The following is a 10,732-nucleotide window of genomic DNA, read 5'->3' as shown; positions in this document are numbered from 1 at the left end:
GGGGACTCCGCCACTCCGCTCTCATTACTCCACCAAAACTACTACTGTACTGATTATCGCGTACACCAAAATAACTGCATTAGTGCTCTTGCTGTAGGTTGAGAACATTATCGTAGCATACTTGGTGGGCAGCGCAGCGCGTTAAGAGTTTTATAGATAACGACAGGAAACGGGACAACACATATTTCATGAGTTGTCCCGTCCCCTGTCTTTATGTATAAAACTTTAAAGTTACATCGCAGCAATTTCTGCGTTCCTCATATTCACTACCCCCACGCTAAATCTGCAATTCACCACCCCCTCTAGCGTCGTCGCAACGCACGCAACACTGCCCGTGTTGGAGTGCAATTGTTTCGGTTTCGATTGCCCCGTTGACGAAGTGGTGAATCTCAGCCTTGCATGAAAATAAAGTCAGCGCCCGGTTGCATTTGCCTACTCATCTTCATGAGAGCCCCCGTTGAAACACGGGCCTCCAGCAACTATAAGAACCTGCCCAGATATAACCAGGGGCAGGAGTACGGCCGGCCGCTTCCCACACCTTTACCACTTTAGGGTGCAGCAAAACCGTCCCTGCTCACTCAGCCTAGGACACTGAGGCGACAATGGAACAGGATGATCTATCCAGTATGCTTCTTCCATCTGCAAACATAGTTCTATATCAGCGACCCCGGAAGTGTATTTTACATGGGGGGGCTCACGGTCGAAATAAAGGGTGCAGTTGGGGGGGGGGGGGGGGGGGGTGAAAAAAATGAAAATTGAAAAAACAGTGATTACCGAAATTTCACTGTTTACAGAAGGTTAATTATCATTTCCTATACCGTGCATCTCTACATTATCCAAAATTCTTGCCACGGAGCAATGAAATGTTGACGCAGTCGGATCCAATAGTGGCAGCTACACGGTGGCACCGATCTACGGTGTCGATGTAAAATGCACTGGAAAATCGGGCGCCTTCACATAGAGAGCTCACATTTTCAGCGAAGGTGTATTTCAATCCTGGATGCCTTCCTGTGAAGTTTCTAGGCGTAGCTCTGTTCTTGTAAAAATTTATGACAAACAATCTTGAAAATTTCAAAGAAGCGTCCGCTCCGCCATATAGACCGAGCTTACCACCAGTGGATGCGGTCGTCAGCATTTAATTACAATGGAACCGAAAAAAAAAGCTCGATAACATGAACTAATTTTTTTTTTGGATTGGGGTAATTGGTTCACGTTCGTTTAAAGGTTTAAAAGCGAAAAAAAAAAAAAAAAAAACACGGCCAAAGAAGTTGAAAGTTAGCGGCCGTCTAATGATCTACCTGTTGCTTTTCGTACGTTTTTTTTTTTTTTTTTTTTTTTTGCATTTTTAATTTTTTAAAGTAACTCGGTAACATCTTTGCGCTTTAGATCATTGGCTAGCATCTAGAAGCGTTTTGACGAGACAGAAATGTGTACCACACCAACGAGTTTCAACGGAAGACACACTTTGCCTGTTATAATTATTATAAATTTTACAGACTGTGCTCAATAAATTCCACAGGATAAACAACATTGAACTCTAAATATGCTTTCTTAATCGATTTGAGAAATATCGGTAACTAAAAGATAATCGACAAAGGCCGCCATTGGTCTCATTATAGCGTTGAAGAATGTACATTAGTGGAAGGCGAATTTATGTGCGCGTTAGTGTCAAGGCTGAACCGACTACGACTACGACACACCGAGGCAAACGCACAACTATTCTTCTACGTTAAGAGAAATGCGACTTTCTTTAGAACACGTCACCACAATGCAATGCTTTTGGGAATTAAATCGAAAAGCTAGCCGTCTCGATGGCTCCAAGGCAAAGCGCCGGCCTACGTTTCCCCGGGTGGTGGGCTCGAAGTCCCGCAACCGTCATGACGGGGGCTTATTGCAGAGAAGGCGCCGTGTAACCGAGCTTTTGGTTGCAGGTCAAAAGATCCCCAGGGGGGTCGAGATGAATCCCCGGTCCTCCGCTTGGGCGTTTCAGGTGCCCGTCGTTGGTTTGGCACGTAAAACCCCCAAATCTGACTTTTAAAACCAATTCCCACCAAAAGCGGTTAGGGGATCTGACATACTTTACCGGGAGTTCACGTAAGATGTTTCGTTAGCTCTTTGAAGTGACCGCGCGAATTTCGTTATGTTGAATTAACCTGAGACTGGGGTAGAAGGAAACATCAGAACATAGAAGGGACAGAAAATAGACAGGACGATGTCTCAAGATGTCGTCCTGTCTATTTTTTGTCCCTTCTATTCAACATGGTTAATATTCACCAGCTCGCCTGAACCCTTGTGATTTTTTCTATGCGCCAATTTTCTTGCTAACGTGCGTGTTACGATTTACTACAGAGATGCCCGAACTTGGTGGATTATTATTATTATTATTATTATTATTATTATTATCATCTTTTTTTTGAAAATGAAGAGATTAACTTTTTTAGTGAAAGAAAGAAAAGGAAAGAAAAAAAGCAGTTTTTTATGGGTAAATTTTCGCGAAATCTCTTTTTCGCGAAACTATCAAACATTTTTCTGGGAAACTGAGGCGTTTATTATGACTGAAAAAATGGGTGGAATAAAAATAAAATACAATATTACATAACATAGCCTTTATTTCGCCAGAATTAACGCCACAGTGGCCCAACATATTATTTGGTGTTCATACGCAAAATAAAAAAAAAAAAAAATTTTTTTGTTTTGTTTAGTGAACTAATTTTATTGAAATTTTACTGATTACTTCCACCATAAAACTACGTCTGTGTGCTAAATACCTTCGCAATATATTACAAAACTGTTTTTTGCGGTTATTTCATAGAACAACGGAACATTGTGAACTTCCTGCAATGCAGTTTATGCAACCTAAGATTCGACAATTCCCTCTTGCTTTGCTACTCATGCACACACACAAAATTGAAACAAAACCTATCGGATTTTTTGTAAATTCTGGGTGACTCTTGGTATGATACGGACCGCTGCTGCCGTGCCGAAGGTTGTGTATTTCTCTGACAAACTGCCAATTTCTTGGGCACCCGCAACCACGCATCAAGGAGCGTCCTTTTGGTAGACATAATGATTAAACGTGTAAAACTATAAATACTGTGTATTTTTAGCGTTGCACTAGTCAAAAAAAAAAAAAAAAAAAAAAAGTACATGCTTTGATGTTGAAATGTCCAAACAAACCGTCCGCCGATTTCACAGTGACAAATCTACAACTGCAGTTTTAGTGAAGTGACAGGGCGAGGAGAAGGAAGGCTGGGGAGGAGGAAGCAGATGGACTCTGGGAGACGAGGAAAGACATCCCCTTCGTTCCAGCACCTTCAGTGGCAATGCCTTTTTTTATTATTTTTTTTTATTATTATTTCAGCATGTTTCCTGTTTTTATGGTCGTCTTTGAAAATACGCTGAAACCGTCTGGGTGCATAATAGGGCGCCCGCCTGAACATAGCAGGCTGGCTCGCCAAGACCCAAAATTGTGTTTCGGAAACAAAGACGCAGAAATACCGGCGAAGATGCCGCGGTTCTTAGATGTCTCCGACGACCACCGTGGTAGCAGCGTTTCAACACAGGCTGCAGTGCGACTGCGATCTCTCCCTTTACAACCTGTGTCGCCCTTCTCTTGCCTTGGGAGTTGGGAAACTTTTCCCCCTCAACTCGCTACATTTGTAGACCAAATACTTTATTTGTGTAGGCAGTCTCCGTTCAAGAAGGGCTTTCTTTTCGCGCAGACCGCCTTACCGCCTCGCGATCGGCTCTCCACCCGGAACCAACAACCCGACCTTCGTGGTTACCCTAACCCCCCCCCCCCCCCGCCCCCCCCCCCCCCCAAAAAAAAAAAAAAAACGCCGTTGAAAAAAAAATAGAAGAAATTTTTGTATTTTTGGGGAAACGTCGTTGCTCAAAATAGAAGCAACACGAAGAAGCCGGCTGGCTGTGTGTACAAAAACAGTGCGCTGCGCGTTCCCCCTCATGGCCAACCCGCGTGTGGAGTAGGGTAGGGAGCCTTCATCTGAGCACATGAAGGCACCCTGGATTCCCTCACTGTGCTATGCAAGCCCCAGGCGCCGGCTCTTTTTTCTTTTTTTTTTCTCACTCTTTCCCATTTTTTGAAGCTGTCGCGTCGTCCGCGGTTTATTGAAGGATCGCTTCGATTTTGCAAAACGATCCCGGCAGGTCGCGGAGTGGGGGAGATCCCCCGCTTTTTGGCCACTGCCATTTGAATGTGGTGAAGTAGGGAAGCGGATGCCTCCCGGCAATGGCATCCTGGCTGGCATTCGTCTCATGCCAGTGTTTTACATATGCGCTATGATAATCGTATTTATCCACTAAACAAGAACACCTACAATTAATCAAATGTGCGCGCTTTGCGAGTATACAGGGCGCCCCCAAAAAATCAAATGTGCGCGCTTTGCGAGTATACAATACAGGGTGTCGGATGGATGGATGGATGTTACTGGCTATACCCTTTGTATCGGGTGGTAGCTTGCGCCACCTAGCCTAAGTCTAAGAAAGACTTAGGCTAGGCTACAGGGTTGTTTTCTTTTACTCCAATATAAACTACGCATCGCCCTGAGGGCGAGGGGAATCGGTGGCCGAGTGGGCTAGCGCAGACATGTACGTAACGCGTTACAGGTAACAGTATAGTTACTATTTTCGGTAACGAGTGACGTATATAGTTACTTTTCTGGAAAAGGAACGGGTAACGGGCTTAGTTACTTTGAAGGCCAAGTAACGAGTAACGCTATATCGTTATTTTTGAGGAGTAACGTGTACAACAGCACTTAAACGGCATTTATTTTATTCTGACCTGAGTATGCGCCTTTTGCGAGAACGGTAGGTGGGTAACCCGAAAAATAACTAAACGGTATCGCAGTACAGCAACGTATATCGCTGAACACGTCAGTCGAACAGTTCGATTGACGTGTCCAGCGATAAACGTTGCTGTACTGAACTTTACAGCAGGGAATGTCCTTCACTCAGCGAACACAGTGAGGTTCGTTGGTTGAACTTTCTAGAACTGAGTACGGACCGAATGTAAGCCCGTAGGTTGCCCACGCGGTAAGGCGCATAATCCATTGTCAACTAAGAACTTTAGAAAAAGAGGGAACACAAGAGAGAGGGGAATCCCAGATCCACTAGTTTTTCCTAAAACACAACAGTGCCGTTCCTTCGAGCGCGTCGGTAGAACGACTCTTCAGCGTCGCCGGAGATGCATCCTCAAGAAAGCGGGGAAACATAACTGATGAAAACTTCGAGAGGCAACTACTGTTTAAAGGCCCGTTCACACATACAGCGGAGCGCTGACTTCGCGGTAAGCCCGTGCTCAAGGGAGCGTTCATCAGCTTTCTGTCGCACCGTCAAAACTGTTGCATATGGCAGACGATAAGTAGCTGACAGCACATGAATAACGCTGCATGAGCGCTTCGCTGCATGTGAAAACCGGCCTTAATTAAGTGCAACGTCTACTGAAAAGAAAATAATAAACCATGAAACAAAAACAGTTGTGTTTTCGGTCATCAAAGTAACGTGAAAAGTAACTCGTTACTTTTGAGGTAACTCACGCGTTTCTTTTGAGAATCGGTAACGATCGAGTGACGTACTTAGTTACTTTTTGAGAAAGTAACGAGTAACGGTATTTAGTTACTTTTTTGGGGTAACGTGTACATGTCTGGCTAGCGCACACCAGCTCGGAGCATATGGAGCAAAAGCTCGCGCTGCAAAACCCAGGGATCCTGGGTTCAATCCCCACCCCACCCGTTTCGATCTGGATGAACATCGTACCAGCGTGCCTTCATGTGTCACTACTCTGTGATGCACGTTAACCAGGCTAGCAGTCTTACTGCACTGGCTAAATTGCTTATCTAAAGTGCATGGGTAACAATGTCACCATGTTCTGGCAGACTGAACTCCTGCTGTATACCCCTACAAAAATATGTATGGACGTCCTATGTCCGTACTGTTGCCGTTCTATTACCTCTTTGTCCATCCTATGGATTCCTGTGGACAGTTCTTAGACCGTCTATGTACCATTGGTTTGCCACAGATTGGACACAAAAACGGTATAGAGATCTTCGCGAAAGAAAAAGTTTTTCATTCCTTCCTATTTCCGTTCTATGGTCCCGGTGAGTCTATGGTCATCCTATTGCCTCTCTATGGTGTGAGCTATATATTGGGGCATTAACAAAGTGATGCCGGGTAGACGTTTTCTTTAGGTGTAGCGAGGTGTCCGAGTTAAAGAGTTGTTAATTAAGTTCCGGGTATCAATATGTTACATTGATGTCTAGGGGCATATCCAACCTCAGGGTATACTCATTGTGGAGATGGAACTGCTTAGTATGTGCCGGAATAATGTTTTTACTTTCTCAGTGGGAGGTAGGTATATGTGGGTCGCTGCGGCCCCCGTAGATATTCGCAACTTTCACAACCCATAGTGGGCTCACTGGTGCCTATCAAAATTGCGGTCATCTGGATGATCGTCGTTACAAAGCGGTATACTAGGCTGGGTCTGCGCGCGACGCGTAAGTAATTGTAGTTTTGCTATATACGCGCAGTATCAGAGACTTACTTTATGTTTTTTTTTTCACGTCAGGAAAGTGTAGGCAAGCCATTTTATTATGATGCCAATCATCCAGGAGCTAGGGAGTGCGATTCTCACACCGCGGTACCACCATCGCTTAAAGTGGCTTCTCTATGGACCCCGTAGGGACTCCGTGCAGACCCTGTATGGCTTCTCTGCAGACTCCATAAGGAGCCCGTGTAGGCCCTGTATGGCTTCCCTGTGGGCCTGTATGGCTTCCCTGTGAACCCCTTACGTACTCCCTATAGACCTTGTATGGCTTCTTTGCAGACCCCTAAGGACCCTACATTCTTTAACATGACTTTTACACAGCACGTTTTTGCGTAAAAACAAATGGGGAAAAGCTCTTTTTGTAGAACCCTTCATTGGAGATCAGTAGAAACTGACAAGAGCGTGATGTTTGCATACACCTTTAGCTTACAGGGTTTTGCGGCACTATTAATTTTTTTTTTTACAGCCATGCCTCACCGGCGACTTCAGGTAGCGCGTCCCGACTTGGGTGCGTCCTAACTTTTGTGGCAATTCGCGGCGTGTCCGCCTGGGAGACGGGGTTGGCATCCCTGAAACCCCTTTTTTGCCGTATATGTTTCGGCGCCAAAGTGGCCGATTAAAGCCAAAGCAGAACAGTCACATGCTGTCGAATATCGATAGTCCCAAACCAACACACGCGGTCGTGCAGTTATCCGAGTGGCCGCTGCGGGTGGAATGGTGGCGTTGGGATCGCAATTAGTTTGGTTTTCGAGTACAGATCGGGCGCCGCTTTTTCAGATCAAGCTCTTTAGCAGTTTCCCAACTGACTTGCTCTAGAAACGTTGGTCGGTGCGGACCCCATAGCAGACCCCCTGCAGACTGAGTGGCTTCTCTGCGGACCCTGTAGCGACTCCCTGTAGAGCTTGTATGGCTTTTCTGCAGACCCCATGAGGACCCTGTGTAGACATTGTATGGCTTCCCTGTGGACTCCCTAGGGACTCCTTGTAGATTTCGTATGGGTTTTCTACAGGCACCCTATAGACACCGTAAATACCCTGTGTAGACACCCTATAGAGTCCCTATGTACTCTATATGGCGCCTTGCCATAGAGAGGGTATAGGATGACCACACATCATCCATAGAATAGGACGTCCATAGAACGTCCGTTGGCCAATATTCTATCGGGCAGCCATAGGACGACTTCACGGAGGCAACAGAGGTCGTGGTCCGCCTATAGATGCCTTTTGTCCTCCCTATGGACGCTGGTCTATAGAACGTCCTAGAAGTGTCCATACATATTTTTGTAAGGGTAAACAACTAACGACAAATTTCTTTGTTTTTTCTCCACCCAAAAGCAGCACTAGCACTCCTAAACATATGTCCAAGTTTCAGCACTCACCATTACTTTGTTTAAAAGATATAAACGCCTTTCAGAAATATTCAATGGGAAAATGGTGGCCAACAATGCAATAGCGGATATATGTTCATATGACGTGTTCAACTAAATACTTACGAATTTCGACGGCAACTGCTCCCACCCAGGCCCATGCAAAATCCGTTTGCCTGCGGTTTAAATCGTAACAATACACCAAACTTTTCTCTTCGTTGCTGTAATTGCAAGCGCATGTGGGTCGTTGTAGTATTCTGGCTGAACGTTACTGCTGATGGGTTGACTAGAGTCCATGTGGGTGGTGCTGGCAGTGGCAACGACGGAGAAGCCCGGGGGGGAGGTGGGATTTTGCTGCCATATTCTATTTCCACACCGTCCTCCTTATCCAAATGCCCTCTCTCACTTCTCTCCCTCCAATTTTACCTCCTCCTCCCTCTCTCCTATCCTGTGCGGAGGCAGTAATGAAAATAATAATACTTTATTTGTACTCAGTGTGTGTGTGTGGGGGGGGGGGGGGGGGGGGGGGGGTACCCAGGGGAAAGAGGAGGAGTCAGGGTATAGACCATCTCTCCCCTGACGGGAGACGCTGGTTCCTAGCAGTTTCCCAAACGTGCAGGCGCTCAGGTATCGTCAGTTACTTCTTTTTTTATTTCTTCAAGTGAAAACAGGCAAATATGTCATCATTGCTGTCAACTCACATGTGACATTTTTGTCCAAAAGCTATTCATATTCTATTAAATACAGCAAAGTAACTCCAACTGTCATATTCAGAAAATGGAAGAGCAAACAAGACGTCACTGCAGGTCACTTTCTTGCGGATAATCACTTGACGAATTAACATGACGCAAGCATGACTCAATTAATAAAACACAATTTGATCATATTGACAGAATCAAGGGAAAATGTGCAAGTACCAACAATTTCAACAACAACAGATTTTTAACAGTTATACAATACCAAGAAGGCTGTGGCTAGGATTCCGTACAGACGGAACAATTGTCACCACTAGAGTTCCATTCAGACGGAACTCTAATTCTTTCGAGACGAACCACTACAGTTCCGTCCAGACGGAACGAAAGTCGCCACTAGAGTTCCGTTCAGGGGGAACTATAACCGCCGCTAAAGTTCCGTCCAGGCGGAAAAGAAACGCGCCGCTGAGGCTCCGTCCAGCATACATGGGTTCCGGAGTAACGACTGGCAATGTTGCTATGCTAATTTTAATTTAGTCCTTTTTAAGTTAAATTCACTTGTTACAGCAATCCTATAACATTTCTACTGCTTCATGAAAACCAGTTTTTTTAACCTCTGCAAACCACAGCCGAAGAGAAACGCGCCACTGAGGCTCCGTCCAGCATACACGGGGGTTGATTCATATATGCTCCAGCCTCCACCCCTGACCCATTTCTGGAGTAACAACTGGCAATGTTCATTTAATTTTAATTTAGTCTTTGTTAAGTTAAATTAACTTGTCCCAGCAATCCTATAACACTTCTACTGCTTCACGAAAAACAGTTTGTCCAACCTTTGCAAACCACAGCAGAAGAGAGACGCACCACTGAGGTTCCGTCCAGCATATACACGGGTGTTGATTCCTATATGCTCAACGCCTGACCCATTTCCAGAGTAACAACTGGCAATGCTCCTATGTTAATTTTAATTTAGTGTTTTTTTAAGTTAAATTCACTTGTTCCAGCAATCCTATGACCTTTCTACTGCTTCATGGAAAACAGTTTGTCCAACCTCTGCAATCCACGCATCTCCGGCCTCTATTACCTCATATACGCATAAAAAATCTCCTCCCACGCAAGTGTTCCTTTCGCTTATTTCTTCTTTTTTTTTTCTTTGAGTTTGTAGTTACTGGGAGCAAAACCCAGCAATTGTGGTGAATATAATTTTCAAAAGCTTTATTTAGGAATGACAACCATTCTAATGCGAGACCTGATCGAGGCTGGTTTCTTAGTCATGATGAAGGAGCACTCTCTGTCTCCACTTTCCACGACCTTTCTCCTTGATTGCAGCGCATAATTTTGCAATTAGATTCGCGTATTAAGAACGTGGTATTATGGCTCCACCTTGTAAATAATCGCAAGACAAAACACCCTTGGCATCCCCAAAAATTCACCGAGAGCTTGTTATTGTTGCTATCGCTTGGACACGAAAAGGAGCAATACCCTCCAATGCGCCCTCGGGACGGAACAAACCGGGCTCTACGAGGGTTGCTGTCATTCCGTCTGGACGGAACTCTACTGGGCCTGCTGTCGTTCCGTCTATAACCCGTTTTCACCTCAAGAACCATAGTAAAAAAAGTCCGGCTTCTCATGGAGCATTACTGATTTCCACCTTTATGTAGATAATTAAGATATATGGTAGGGTGAACTGTAGGTTTGATATATGTTATCTTATTAAGGCATACAAGTTCCAAACGCCAAAAGCATCGCTTTTTCCTTCGATAACCCAATCTCGTAAGAACTACTTCGCGCCGCGTATGAACAATGCGCAAAACTTGCTTTTTTCTTGAGGTGAAAACGGGTATAGACGGAACTCCGCTGGGGCTGCTATCGTTCCGTCTGGGCGGAACTCCGCTGGGCCTGCTATCGTTCCGTTTGGACGGAACTATACTGCGTCTGTTACTGTTCCGTCTGCAAAGAACTCTAGACACTCCGTCCCAAGAAACGAACTCCGCCGGAGACAAGTAAATGCTGGAAACTCTTATATGAAAGGCAACATTAAGAAATGAACAAGTGATTTACGGAGGAACTGAACGGAGTATATAAAGAAAATAACGAAAAAGACGGACACTG

This window comes from Ixodes scapularis, unplaced genomic scaffold (genome assembly GCF_016920785.2).
Source record: "Ixodes scapularis isolate PalLabHiFi unplaced genomic scaffold, ASM1692078v2 PGA_scaffold12__126_contigs__length_90152505, whole genome shotgun sequence".
NCBI lineage: Eukaryota > Metazoa > Arthropoda > Arachnida > Ixodida > Ixodidae > Ixodes > Ixodes scapularis.
This window is presented reverse-complemented; position numbering follows the sequence as displayed.